The sequence below is a fragment of the Dryas octopetala genome, chromosome 1, assembly GCF_963921425.1.
Source record: "Dryas octopetala chromosome 1, drDryOcto1.1, whole genome shotgun sequence".
NCBI lineage: Eukaryota > Viridiplantae > Streptophyta > Magnoliopsida > Rosales > Rosaceae > Dryas > Dryas octopetala.
This window is the reverse complement of record NC_141366.1, coordinates 24,422,959-24,436,967: the sequence shown is the minus strand read 5'-3', so window position 1 is coordinate 24,436,967 and position 14,009 is coordinate 24,422,959. Positions and strand designations below refer to the sequence as shown.

Here is a 14,009-nt window from a genome sequence, read left to right as displayed (position 1 = left end):
CTTTAAAACAGATTTATCATGATGTAAGTAACTCAGGTGGTCAAATGGATGAGTTTTAAAAGGAAAGAATTTGAAGGTAGCTGACTGCCAGCAAATAGAATCACTGGAACAGGGTGTAGTCTCGGATTTTTAAAAAAAAAAGTAACAGTCTAAAAGTTTTGAAATTTGGAGGGATGATTTTAGACATGCAGAGGGTCACTCACAAAAATTATCAAGTGGTTTGGAGTTGTGGATCAATACAGTTTTGCCAATCAATCCAGCCTATGATTTGGGAGCAATGCTCATCCTCCAAATTCAAGGTGGATTGACTAATGCCTCAAAACCTCAAACCGCAAGATCCAATGTAAGTAAACCAATCAAGACAGGTATAACATCATCCCACCAACCTCATTTTAGGTTAAAACCACTAGAACACAAGGGAGACTCAAAACTTAGACAAGTAAAAAGGAAAACGTTGCTGTTAGGTTTCAGAAATTCAGGGTCAGCTTAGAAAATTCATAACTAATTCGTCAGAGGTCCGATTGAGGTGTTCTTGGTCTCTAAATGACCGTTAGGATGTCTAGTTTATGCATACCAAAAATCAGGTCGAGATACTTTGTCAAACGGTACAGTTTTTAAAAATAGTAACTCGGGGTCAGGGATTACGAAAACCAGAAAAACGGGGCTTTTGACAGAAAACTCAAAACTCTTGACTCTTTTGCCAAACCAAGCAGACCAACACGCCCAAAGCAACACCAAGATAGATTCACAAGGTTCACAAATAAGTTTAGAACTCCTTACCCCAAAGTACAGCTCGTTTTGTGAGACAATCAAAGATTTGCCCACATGCAAGCTCCAAAAATCTTCTCCTCTGGGATCTCTCAAAGATTTTTAACTAGGGTGTGGATCAGTCCTTCAAATCTGAAAGCAAGGAGAGGGTTCGGTCCTTTCCTTCCCGAAACTTCAAAGGTGGCCTTGCATGTCAGAAACCAGTCACAACAAGGTTGAATCACGTTGGCTAGAATGGAAATTAAAGGAAAGGGAGGTCTTGATCTCGAGTCTTACCAGGGCTTGAACTCTTTCTGCTCAAACTCAACATGCAAACAGGTTTTGTGAGAGAAAAAGGGTCAGTAACAAGAATGGTGCAACCTGATTGTGAAAACCAAAGGCTTGAAGGTAGGAGGCTCGGGTTTGGTTGCATTACCTGGTTTGAGTGTAGTTCTCACCACTCAGACTTCTTCTAGGAAGATTGCTCGCTGGTTGGACGTTGAGAAAGTAGAGGAGGGGTTAAGAGGTCACTGTAACTTTCGGACTCTACACCATGGCTAACAAAGCTTGGGTCTTTTATTTTATTTTTCTGGTGTGAGTCTAAAGCTTTGGGATTTCGGTGGCTAGGGTCTGGAAGGACCTTTGTTCTTCAATTCTCTGTGGCTTTCTCCTCTGGTTCAGATGTGTTTGGCTGGAGAGAAAACTCCAGAACTTGAAACACAAAGAGAGAGGGTGGAAGACGAGGGGTCTGTGGCGTGTGTGGGTGGTGAAGTCTGAACTTAGGCTTTTAATAGAGTGTCATGGGCTTTGTGCTTGCCTTGGTTGGGGTTCTGAAATAATTAGGAATAAAAACAAGCCTCCAGGTGATCCTATCCAACGTGGGCTGGGTTCCAAGGAAAAATCCTTAGGCTTAGTTTAAGACCAATACTAGGTAGTTGGGCTTGGTTAAGACTCCAAGTAGTTGGACATTTATTTGTGGGTTTGTAGTTACTCACTAGGGTCCAAAACAAATAATTGGGTTTAAGGAAAAATTAAATGGGATTCCTAAGAAATGGGAAGCCGGCCCCTCTTGCCACGTGTCACGCCCTCAAGTTCGGGTCTAAGAGTTCGAGTGTGAAATTACTACATTATCCCTCCCAAGGTCACTATCGTTAATCCTTGTCTCTCTCGCAAGGCACGAGCAACAAAATAAAATATATAAAAAAAAGTAACAACAACAAGGACAAGGGTAGTTCCAACCATAAGCAAAAGTACTACGAGTCATGTTTACAACTGAAATAGAAGTGGTGGTTCGACCTACAAGCCAACCATGGTCAAGTAATACCGCGAAAAAAAATTCGCTCCAAATTTTTTTCCGGGTATCACATTTTTTGTAGCAAAACTTGGCTTTTTACTACCATAAGAGGCCTGGACAATAAGGTGAGCAACCAACACTACAAGAAAAAGGGGCATGAGGCACATACAAAGAAGGCACAAATACAGATTTGTGACATGTTGAGACAATAAGGGCACAAATATAAATATATTTGTGTTTTGTTATATAAAGCACATGTGATTGTGTTTTTTTTATATGTGTCCTATTATATACAAACATGATTTCCGTGTCTATGGATATGTCCAAATTGACCATCCTTCACGTGGCAACAAACATCTGCAAACTTTTTAAAATAGGCACAAATAATTGTGTTAAAGTCATGGTTGATATGGATACATGTATTAATTGTGTTGGTAGTGAAACACAAATGTTATCAAATGTGCCTTTTTACATAGAATGACCCAAAAAAAAAAAAGCCTCTTTGTTATAAAACACATTCCCACCAAATGTTTTTTCCCCCGCCTCTCATTTCTCTCTCTCTCTCTCTCTCTCTCTCTCTCTCTCTCTCTCTCTCTCTCTCTCTCTCTCTCTCTCTCTCTCGCCATGCCTTTGACCGGCCATATCGCTGTCGTCCGGCGGCTGATGGAGGCAAGACCACCGCTGAAATTCTCGCCTCTCCCTCCTCTCTCTGCCCATCTGTTTTGATTTTCCAGAAATGCAAGGATTGCGGCGACCCGAGCTGGGGCAGAGCCGAGCCTTTTGCCGGCGATCTCTATGCTCCGGCGGCTTCGCGACTTCCCACCACCCAAAACTCATTCCTCTCGTCGAGCTGGTCCTTTTGGTACCTTTCCCTCACACCGACGACGCCCCACGGCGGCGAATCGAAGCCACCCAGTCCGATGGCTCCGACCAGATCACTTGGTACGCAAACGGTGATAAGATGAGAAATGAGTACACTCCAGCTACACAGCCTATGCATTTGGTATTTTTCTAATCATTATTTTTTATTATTTTGAATATGTGAAGCTAATTTATGGATGTGCAAAAGAAAATGGATGGTTAATGTGTTGGAAGTTGATTTGCATTTACTTAGAATTACAGGGTTTTGAAAATTGTTGGATTTGTGGAAGGTTTGGTTGTTACAGATAAAGTCATTGGACTCCATACGAATCCACAAGAGGTGCATAAGGTCATGGCTAAACACGTACTCATGGAAGGTGTTAATAGTAGGCTATACTGCTCTTCTAAATTAACATATTCCAAAGAAAGAATTCATTTTGCATTATTAGAAACGTTTTGATTTTGCTTAGGCGGCTAGGATGTGATAAACAGTGTTTGCAACCAATTAATCTATCAAAACCAAAGAGTCCAAGACCTAGGTAGCTAGGATGTGATAAAAACTGTGGAGCCACCAAGTCTGCAATTAAATGGGCATAAAAATTTCTAATATGTTCAAGTTAAGGATCTATAATTTGTTTGAGAACGACAAGGGACATATATACATACCTCCTCTTGATGTATTGTTTGTAGTTGAAGTTGTTGAATCACATACGGTTGTATAGGGCTGGTCTTTGCAAAAGCAAAGGAATCCACCATTAGCAGTGTTAAGGCCACACTTTCCTCCTGAAGTGTATTAGTTTTAGTTGAAAAACTATGAGTAATTATATTCAATTCTCTTTTTTAATTTTCATTTCTTATGGCTTACTTACCAACAATGCAGGTTGTTTTTGCTTATGGTGTGACAAGTAGTGGAAAGACACACAATGCACGTAAGTTTTATTGTCTTTTCTTGGGATTTTGCTATTGAAAATTTAAGAATATTGAAAAATTATGTTGCCTACTGTTTGGTGAGTAAAACTCCCCTTGTGAGTTGTGCCAATTGGGTTATAGTAAATAATGTTGACTCTCTGTCCGTTGGTTTCCACATTAGGCAATTAGTTGTATATTGGAGAGTTACATATTTTTGATGGTCTTTGTACGCATTTTTCTTAGATTTGCAGTAATCCAACTTCTTAACAAATCTTTAATAGAACCTACCCATAATTGATTCTAGTTGTTTTTCATGATGAATAATAAGAAAAGTATAGAAGGTTTGCTCTACAACTCAGTAAACCTTTATATTATCTTTGTTTGCATTTTGTTAGTGAGGACACACAAGATTGGTCATGTTGAGTCCAAATGAACACAATAACTGCTAAACACTTGGAGTTTTGATGCTGCTATCCATGCTTTCCCATATTTATCAATCTTTCAGTGCTGATGCTTCCCATACTTGGCCTGATTGTTGTCTTGTTTCAATAATTGCACTATTCAGTTGTTCAAATTTATGAGTTTAGGGTCTATTTTTCATATAGGCATTCATTTGAATTTTTGAGATTCTTTTAATTCTTAAGACTTATAAATTCATAAAATTTGCCAATATGAACTCTCTTTGCAGGTTGTGTATGTTCGGCAGCCCTTCTTTGAAAAGAATGATATTGAACATAGATTATCAAATGAGTAGATGGTTTCAAGAGTCTTCTTACAATTGGGTTGTTAGCTTCTGGACTAATGTGATTAATTTCCTTTTTCTAACTACTCTTTCTTGTTCAAATACTGTGAAGGCTAGAATGCACATAAATGCAAGGGCAGTTGCTAGGGGAAATCATAACAAGAGTTGTCTTCTCCCTTCCCGCAAAGTCTTTGCCTCTGAGGGAATTGAGTTAATGAACTGGTATGGCTAAACAACCAATACTGTGGTTTGTAATTTATTTCATTTGTTAATTCAAAGCTTTATTGAGCACTGTCATAATCTGTCATTGTATCATGAACATGTAGAGTTTAATTAGAATATTTTAAGACTCTAGTTCTTCAATATTAAAGAATAGTCTTCAATATAGTAATATTTGTATCCAACGCCTATTAGAGTATGTTCTTATTCTTATTTTTGTTTCTCTGTGAACTGTAGAGTGTAAATTATGGAAGGCTGTGAGGAAGGCAGCGGGATCTAGTGCTCTAAACACCAACAAATGCACAAATGTCAGTGAGTTAGTGATAGTTCTAGTGTGCATTGGATCTAAATTTGTTTTCTCTGTATACATTAGATCTTTAGGATTTTGGCAATGTGAGGGTTCTCTATTTCAGAGGGTCACATGGTGATAGTTCTACTCTTTTGTTGTATTCTTTTGTCAATTAGTGTAGGGAAACTTATGAAATTTCCTGCATGGAATAGTATATTTCTTGTAGTGTAATTTTTTACTATATTTAATAGTATATTTAAATTAACATGTTCACAAATATTGTATTAGTATTAATTTAATTTACTTAGCAACAAAAAATATAAATTTCATAATATTAAAATATGCTATTTTGAAATGCAACTTTAGCTGTGCTACATTCCAGTAGGTAGGATACTATTATAGTGTAAAGCATGTGCTATATATATTGTGTAAGTGCAAAATAATAAGGTGTAAATATTAACACACAAAATGGTCTTCATAAAAATATATATTGTTTATTATTATTTTTTTTTTAAACATAAACTCATTGGGCACATTTGTAGTAGATGTGCCACGTCCACGTCCGTAACAGTAATGTGCCAGGCCACGTCTGCGTGTTTGTCAACGTGATTGTCAGAGGGAAGACACAATTACTACTTGTATTTGTGTCTTTGTGGGTGTGACACAAATATCAAAATTGTGCCTCATCTTTATCAGTAACGCCAATACCGGTCACAAGCACATAATTGTGGCTGCAGCATTACCAATGACATTAGAGCATGATTAATTGTGTTTTTTAAAACAAATGACACAAATATAAGCTTGTGCCCTGTAAAGTTTTTTCTTGTAGTGCAAGTAGTCTAGTTTCTTATTAAACTGAGCCTCATTCAAGACACTTTCTTAACTACAGTAACAAGCTCCTGCTTTACTCTTTTCAAAGGAGGAATAGTACGTGCATGTCTGATGAATATCTTAACATGCACTCCTTGTTCCATACAATAGCTTTTCTATGTTTAACGCAAGCTTGAGAGAGAAATTGGGCTGAAGAGGCAACGTAGTCATGGCAGACTTGCTGGGTAACAAGCCTTCGACAAAGGTACTTGGCATAGACTGTTCCATTGCCAATACCAGTGGTGCTGTAAAGCTAGATTTGGGATAGGAGGCCACTAAGGCCAGATTGGAGAAGGAGATTAACGTTGTTTTGAAACACAACGGTTTGAGCTTCATCACCAAGGCAATTACGATAGACGAAGCAAGCGGGGTAACAGGGTCTGAACAAACATGGTGTTTATAAATAAATCTACATGGATTCAACAAATCAATCACGATCGAACACGTGGCATATTGGACCCCACTTTCAGCTCTGACCCTTCAATGGTTAACTTGGTCAAAACAAGCTATCCATGTCATCATGCCAGTTTAGCAAAACGACGATATGTACCATCAAGATCGGCACCGCCTTTGGGTTGCATTTTCCGATCCGAACCGACATCAAAGTTCATCAAATTCAAGAGATCATCTTTTCTATATATCCTCAGTTTGGATCGGATTTTAGTGTTGTCCTATCAAACTTGATTCTTCAAACATAGCTATTTCCCACTTGAAAACGTGCACCTTTACATGATCAGTTCAGCTTGGTTCACTCCTAAAGCCTTATCGATCTGATCATCCAAAGGTTTTTATCTCGACAAATGAGACATATGTGTTCGGCTCGTCTTTGTCATTCCATCGCCATTCTGGAAAATCTAGTTGGGATGAATCACCATATTCAAGTGCACTTGACATGACATCCTGTCAGATTTGAAAATCCAGCTCGTAGCCATGACTATTAGGGCATTCCACCATACCAAGTCATGCTTGCATTCAATGCAAGGGAACTTGGTAGCTGTGCATACTACTATTCTTGACTGGTGACATGGCATATCTTCCTCCGTTCATCTTCATGCATGTATAATATATTTTACCTCTTTTTTATCTATATAAACCAACTTATATTGTAACGACCCGACCCCAAGTTTAATTTGAACGCCAATTTTTCAAAGTTTAATTGTCGGATTTATTTAAGTTTTTTTGAGAGGAGCTATAGGGTTTTTGAGGGGTAATTTAAAAATGAAACTTTGCTAATATTTTTGAGACGCTTAAGTAGGACTCGAATTCCCCAACACTTGGGCGAAAGCGGTTTTTAAATTGGAGTTTCGAGGAAGGAATTAAGTAGATTCTTCTAGAAGGGGTATTTTAGTAATCTTAAACACCATCCATTTTTTAAAAAAACTGACTTACACTTTCTCTCTCTCTCTCTCTCTTCCCTCCCACTCACTCTCTTCCCCTCTCCCGCACACCTCACTGCACATCTACCACCACTCACCATCACCGGCCACCCCTGCCAGCCTATGGCTCCGGCGAACACCCCCCAGGCGCCGACCACCCTTCCGAGCCCACTCTTTCTCTTTATTTCTCTCTCCCCGACACTCTTCTCTCTCCTTCTTTGCACGCGACTCCAGCAGGCCGTACCCGTTTTCTCGACCAGCTTCTCGGCGGCCCAAGGCCACCAGCCGACATCCCAGGCACCGACCACCCCTCAAGCTCCTCCTCCAACCATCTAATGCTCTTCCGCCAGTAGAACAACTCAGGAAAGCCCACTTTGCCGCCGGTTTCCACCATTGATTTCGGCCGATTTCAAGCTCCAACAATCAAATCTTTTGGCGAGACGACCGGGGTTCGCGATGATCCGGCGGAGGATCAAAGTTAGATTTTCTCACTGTGAGTGAACTCTTGTTTCTTTAAATGATTTATGAAATTCGTGATTTATTTTGGTTATATAAATTTTAGTTGTGAAATAGAAGTTTGAATGGACTTTTGGTTTTCTAAACAATTCATGAAAATTCCATCAATCATTTCAACTTAATATTTTGGAAATTTATTTTGGGACTTGATCAATGGTATTAAATTATGGATTTCAAATGTTATTTCAAATAAGTTTTCTTGTTGGACGCTAGAAAGGAAACTAGTTTCTTATTTTTATACGTATGAATTATTTCATATTTTAGCCTATGGTCAAAAGATTTGATTGGTTTTATGTGTTTGAATGAGATTTATTAAGGACTATTTTACTAGTTGTGCTTATGCATTGTGGATTGAGGATTTTAAGTCCTGGGATTGTTATAAAGATATTTTCTATTGGCGGAACAAGAATTTGTGTTTGGTTATGGGAAATCGTTTCAAACCACCTTTTTAATATCCTCCAGGTTATCATATTAGATAGGTCTTTGGGACCCATTACGGCACACACATAGGCTTTGGGCCGTGTGTCGTGATGCTTAGTCCTTTGGGGGTGGCTCTACGTGCACGTATGACAGAATTTCTGGCTCTACATGCATACGACATATTCTTGGCTCTGCGCATGTATGACAGTTTCCGTGGGTAACTGATATGGTGTGCTTTATTTTAAAAGTGTTATAAAATTTTAATGTGATTTATTTATGTTATGTTTATAGTTTATTCAGAATTTTTAAATGTTTAAAATTTCTAAATAGTTGTTTATGCTTCAATATGATTTACTAAATTTTGATAGCAACCTTGAACGTGTTTCTGAAAGCGTTTTAAAACTGGGGGTTTTCAAAGAGTGACGTGAGGTCTTAAAGCTAAACGTGGTTATAAAGGGTTTTCTGAAAAGATATTTAACCTTTGATTTCATTTCCATTTAATTGTTCACTCACTGAGTTGACCTCACCGTTTTCTTGTTTTGTCTTAAATTGTCCCCCCAGGTAATAGCTTTGGTAGAGGTCGTGTCATTCACGTCGAGGCAATTACATCCACATCCTTACTCGGACCTTGTAGGCACCATTTTAACTTTGTAAAAAAAAATTCCTTGTAATAGAATAGTGGCTCTGATAACCACTCCTAAATTTTAAGTTAGTTTTTTTTTGAAATTGTTGGGTCTGAGACCCTTTTTGGTTGTGGTAGAGGTGGTTGATGTTTTAGAAGTGCTTTTACAGGTTTTCGAAACTTTTGGGTTAGTTCATTTTCAGGAGAGGTTCTGCTAAATTTTTGGTAGGAATTTTCCTTGATTTTGGATCCCACAAGACCTCTCCGAGTTTCAGGGTGGAAATCCGGGGGCGGTCCTGTCATATATGCTTAAAGAAGGGGTTCACAAAAACTCTAGCTATTACACACAAACACTTGAGAATAACCCAGAAGATCTTACCTTACTATCTCATATCCTCTCAAGTTCATCATTTGTTCTTGTTTGTTCTTGCTCAAACACCCTCATCTATACTTCATTGACTTCATCATCGGAGTATAGTTGGCTGGTACCATATTGATATTATCTTCTTTGACCTTTGTTCATGTAGGAAGATCTCATCAACACCAACCATTAATTCAGCAAGATTTGTTCATCAAAAGTTATCACCCTAATCATTTTCCAACAAGGCTTATTCATCAACCAGCTTATCTATTTTAAGTTGCTGCATCATCAAGTGGATTTTTGCATCAACATATAGTTTAGTTGATCTAGTACCAGTATTATAAGTAAAGGAATATAACAGGTAAAATGGCCTTGGGGTGGTGAAAGTTTTGTGGCACCATATTTGTAACTAAAAAACATTCACATATATGCATTTTGTTCACCTCATCATTTGAATTTTATGTTAGCAGCTAGCCTACTTGACTGCTTAAATAGAAGGGCCTTAATTAATGGTCCATTATCGAATAACGATGTAAGAATATAATATATATTGAGTCACCAACAATATGGTGATTTTCAACATATTAAATTTATAATATTTCAATTATTCTTAAACATTTATATTTGCATCATCATCATCAATATTTTTATATATACCTAGGTTATATATGGATAATGATATAGTACAAAATAATATCAATAATTTTGGCTTTACAGACTAGTCATGAGCATGTTACGCTATATATGGATTGTGAAGCTCTAGAGAGTCTAGACTAGGGAAACTTAGAGATAGATCCAATTTTAGCACCTTTCTTAGAGTAACACCATGAGAGATTTAGAATATAGATAGAAGTCCTTTTAATCCTACTCATCAATTAATCAGCATCCATGTCACCTTTTTTTCCCTTTAAATTTGCAATATATTTATTCTGCCACATAACTTAGTAACTCACAATGTCGTTCTCTCCAGAGGTCCCCCTTTTTTTCTTTTTTCTTTTCTTTTTTTTGCCTGATTTCCTATCTTCTGAAACTCTCTCTATATTCAAAATTTTGATCTTATCCCTTATCTGATCAAATTTTGAGTTTTTCATTTTAGTTTTGAGTTTCAATTGTAATAGGTTGGGTAGGCGAGAGAGTTGCTAGGGCCATTTGGGTTTTGTGGTTTTGAAACTAAATATTTCCTTCTTCTACCAAATCGAGCATGGTTGCCATGAGACATTTGATTGAACCATAAATGGTACATACATTTTTTTTTCAAGTAGGGATTTTATTTGGGTTTTTTTTTTCTATAATTGATGTATATCATGTACTATGGGATAAGATTTAATGTCGGATTGCATTTCTTGTTATTGTTTAATATCTTTGTAATTGTTGTACTTCATGTACCATGAGTTAAGGTTTAAGGGTAGATTATGGTTTTTGTTTTTATTTAATTTCTTGGTAATTTCTGAATTTCATGTACCATCTGACATGGTTTAATATTGGATTGGGTTTCTTGTTCTTATTTAATTTCCTTTTAATTATTGAATTTCATGTACCATGAGATAAGGTTTAAGGTCGAATGAACATACCATTAGAAAAGACGTCAAACATACATGCAACGCTTGAAACAGGAAATCAATGGGCTTGAGAAAACACGTGGGCTTGAACTCCTACAATAATTTGGTTTGTAAATTCAAACTCCAAAAGATATTTGGTTTCTTAATTCAAAATTAAGTAAAGATAACAATCAAATATCTGTTTGGTTTCTGAAAAATATCATTTAAATTAAAAATGTTGACATGTATATATAATGTAAATCACAAATGCTGACGTGTATTAGATTTTCTGATGTGGTAATCAGAAAAATGACCTTAATCTAGATGAAATGATTTTTTTATGAATTTTAAAACATCCCCTGTAACACCTTGAATTTTTTGCTTATGTTAATTTTGTTACTTAAACTTTCTCTTGTTCTTAAGATTTATTTAAAGCAATTGAAGTTTTCATTAACTTTGTTTTAACTAACTTAGACCTTTGGTTGTGGTTCTAAAGTTTAATTGCTTGAAAGTAAATTTTAGTAAAAGGAAATTCAAGAGTTTGATGATTATTTTATTTGTTTTCATTTTTCAGAATTAAATTATGAGAGGAGAATTTTTTATAATTTTTCTAGAAGTGATTTAACTATTTTGTAGCTATAGGAAATTAGTATTTATCAGTACGAGTCCGTAGGGTTTTTCAGGAAATTATTTGGAGTCCCGAGCTATTTTTGATGAATCTTTGAAGTTTGGAGAATTATAAAAAATAGAAGATTAAAAGAAAAGAAAAACAGTGCTGATACGCCACCGTGTGGCGTACTGCCATTGGTCCGTGGCCGCTGACGAAGCGTTGGGAGCTGACACAACTCACCCACACGGTAGCTATAGTACACCGCCTCACACCCAAGCCACTCTAACGTTTTAATCACAGCCCTTCAGCCTCATTTAACATCCTTGATCTGAGCCGTTCGATTGAGGAGAGAGAACCGGTCAACAAGCTGGGTCTCTTTGACCCGCATGCACTGTAGCCGGATCGGCTCGTTTCCTCTAACAAACTAGGTGACCCGCCGGTTTTTGATGACCCATTTCGAGTTTTTGTGTGTTTTTCTTTTGTTTTTGACACTTTCATGCATCATATCCCACATGGGAGAATTAGAAAAAATTATCACCTCTTTGTGCCTATAAATAGAGACCCTTTTACCTCATTTTTACTTGCACCACCAAGTGAAGTTTGAGATACTCACTCCTTAGTTCTTTGGGAGTCTCTCTAAGAAGAGATATACCAAAAATGAAGAAAATTCTCATAATTTAAAAGTTTTCTTTTAGAGAGCTTGCCAAGGAGGAAGAGTTCTTAGGAGTGTAGTCTAGTTTTAGAGGTCTACAACCATGTAAGTCTTTTATTTATTTTCTTTCTTATTTATTTTTCTTAGGCTTTAATTTGCTTAGATTAATTAAGTATAATTTATTTATTAATTAAGCATGCCTAAGTTTACTTTGGAGATTTAATTGTTTAATTTATTTTGTTAATTAAGGATGATTAGTTGTAACCTTAATTTGAAGATTTAGTTAAATGTTATTAACTTGTAGAAATTAAATTGGATTTAAGCTATTATTCAAGCTTGATTAATTAGTGGAATATTTTGGAGAAATACTAATTAATTAAATACTTGAATAATACTGAAGTTTGATTTATTCTAACTTAAATTAATTTATGAAATTGCTTTAAACCAAAGCAACTAGTCAAATGATTTGACTTTAAAATTGACATGAAACTTAGAAACCCTAAAGAGTAGAGTTTAGTCCACTTAGGGCTAGAGTCTTTAAGTTGTTGTATTGTCGGATACTAGGAACACTAGTTACCAAAAGATTTCTTTGTGACGTGACAAGAAGGCGATGGATTTGAGACGGATGAGAATGCATATGCTATGTAAGAGAATACGTGAAGAGCATTGGATTGCAGGTAGAGAGATTTATCCTACATTCTTGACTATAGACTTTGTATGTGTTTGTGTTTTTAAATTATTATAACATGTTATATTTGTATGATGAGTTTGAGAGTTTGGGTAGCGTAGTATGTGACTTTGGGTTCAAGCCCCTAAACCTTCTAGAAGAATTGATCTGTACATTATGGGAAGTTTAGCCAAGCTAATACGTGGCTACGTGGACTTGTGCTAAAACGGGGACCCATGATTGATCAGGTGACAATATATACGATTTCTCAATTGCGAGTTTCTATTTCTGTTTACCGCGGCACTCTTACTATGGATGTTATTTCTTTTAATAGCTGGCCATAGTTGTACCTAATGTATATCGATCATCTGATTTACTGTTATTTATGGATTTTTATGCATGTTTGTCATATTGCTATATAGCCGAGTCATAAAAATGTTTGAAATGATTTAAAAGGAAATGTTTGAAAAACTTGTTTTAGATGATTTAAGAACCCGATAGAAAATGATTTTCACTATGTTTTTCACTAGGAGTGGTTTTGTGGTTTTCAAACCTAACAAGGTCCCTTGAGGGAAGCTATGATCGTATGAGATGTTTACCCCTATATTGTTTTTGTTGTTCCTTGTTTATTGAATGTTTTTATAGATACAAGCATGGTAAAGAGACGAACTTGGACGAGGGTCGAGCAGAGCAGCATCTTGAGACTTGTCAACTATCTGGATTTAATTGGTGATGTCATTTGATTGTTTTCTTGTTTCGAGTAGGTCTTGAATGATTTTACCTCCATTGTTTGGAGATGGTTTTGAGTTATTTTCTTTGATTATACGATTGCGTAGTTTTGAAACCTTTATTCTATACTTGCTATATATTTCAAATTTATGTAATTCTTTAAGGTTACAATGAACTACCGTAACTTTGGTGATTAGTTTTATAAAGAAGTTTTATTTTTATTTCACATGTTTCCGCTATTTATTATCTATGATCCAACTTGGTCCTATTAATAAAAAATGTTCAACCTATCTTGGGTATCTTGGGAGATTAATGCTTACTTAGTGACATTAATCTCTTGGGACATTCAAGATGAGTGCATCTGTTGCATACTTGGGGTTCGGGATGTGACTCCCCTACATAAAAATTGTTGTCTAAAAGGGCCTAAGCCTAGTTTTCTGTAATAGTATAAATTTATAATCCAAATCAAAACCGACCCAATAAGTGTCGGGTTTGATTTGGTAGAGCCCACAGGTTGTCTTGTTTTGACATGGGCCGGACCCGACCCGAGCCAGGCTAAATGGGCGGGCTTATGCCCACCCCCACTG

The 14,009-nt window shown here is 36.5% G+C and overlaps 1 long non-coding RNA gene across 1 annotated transcript; it reads left to right on the top strand.

The window, feature by feature from the left end:
• The first annotated feature begins 2,676 nt into the window (after window positions 1-2,676).
• Window positions 2,677-4,557, top strand: LOC147299337 (uncharacterized). Its single transcript, XR_015119946.1, has 4 exons — window positions 2,677-3,044; window positions 3,193-3,251; window positions 3,783-3,831; window positions 4,500-4,557. It is a non-coding gene; the product is annotated as an uncharacterized LOC147299337 (long non-coding RNA).
• The last annotated feature ends 9,452 nt before the right edge of the window (window positions 4,558-14,009 follow it).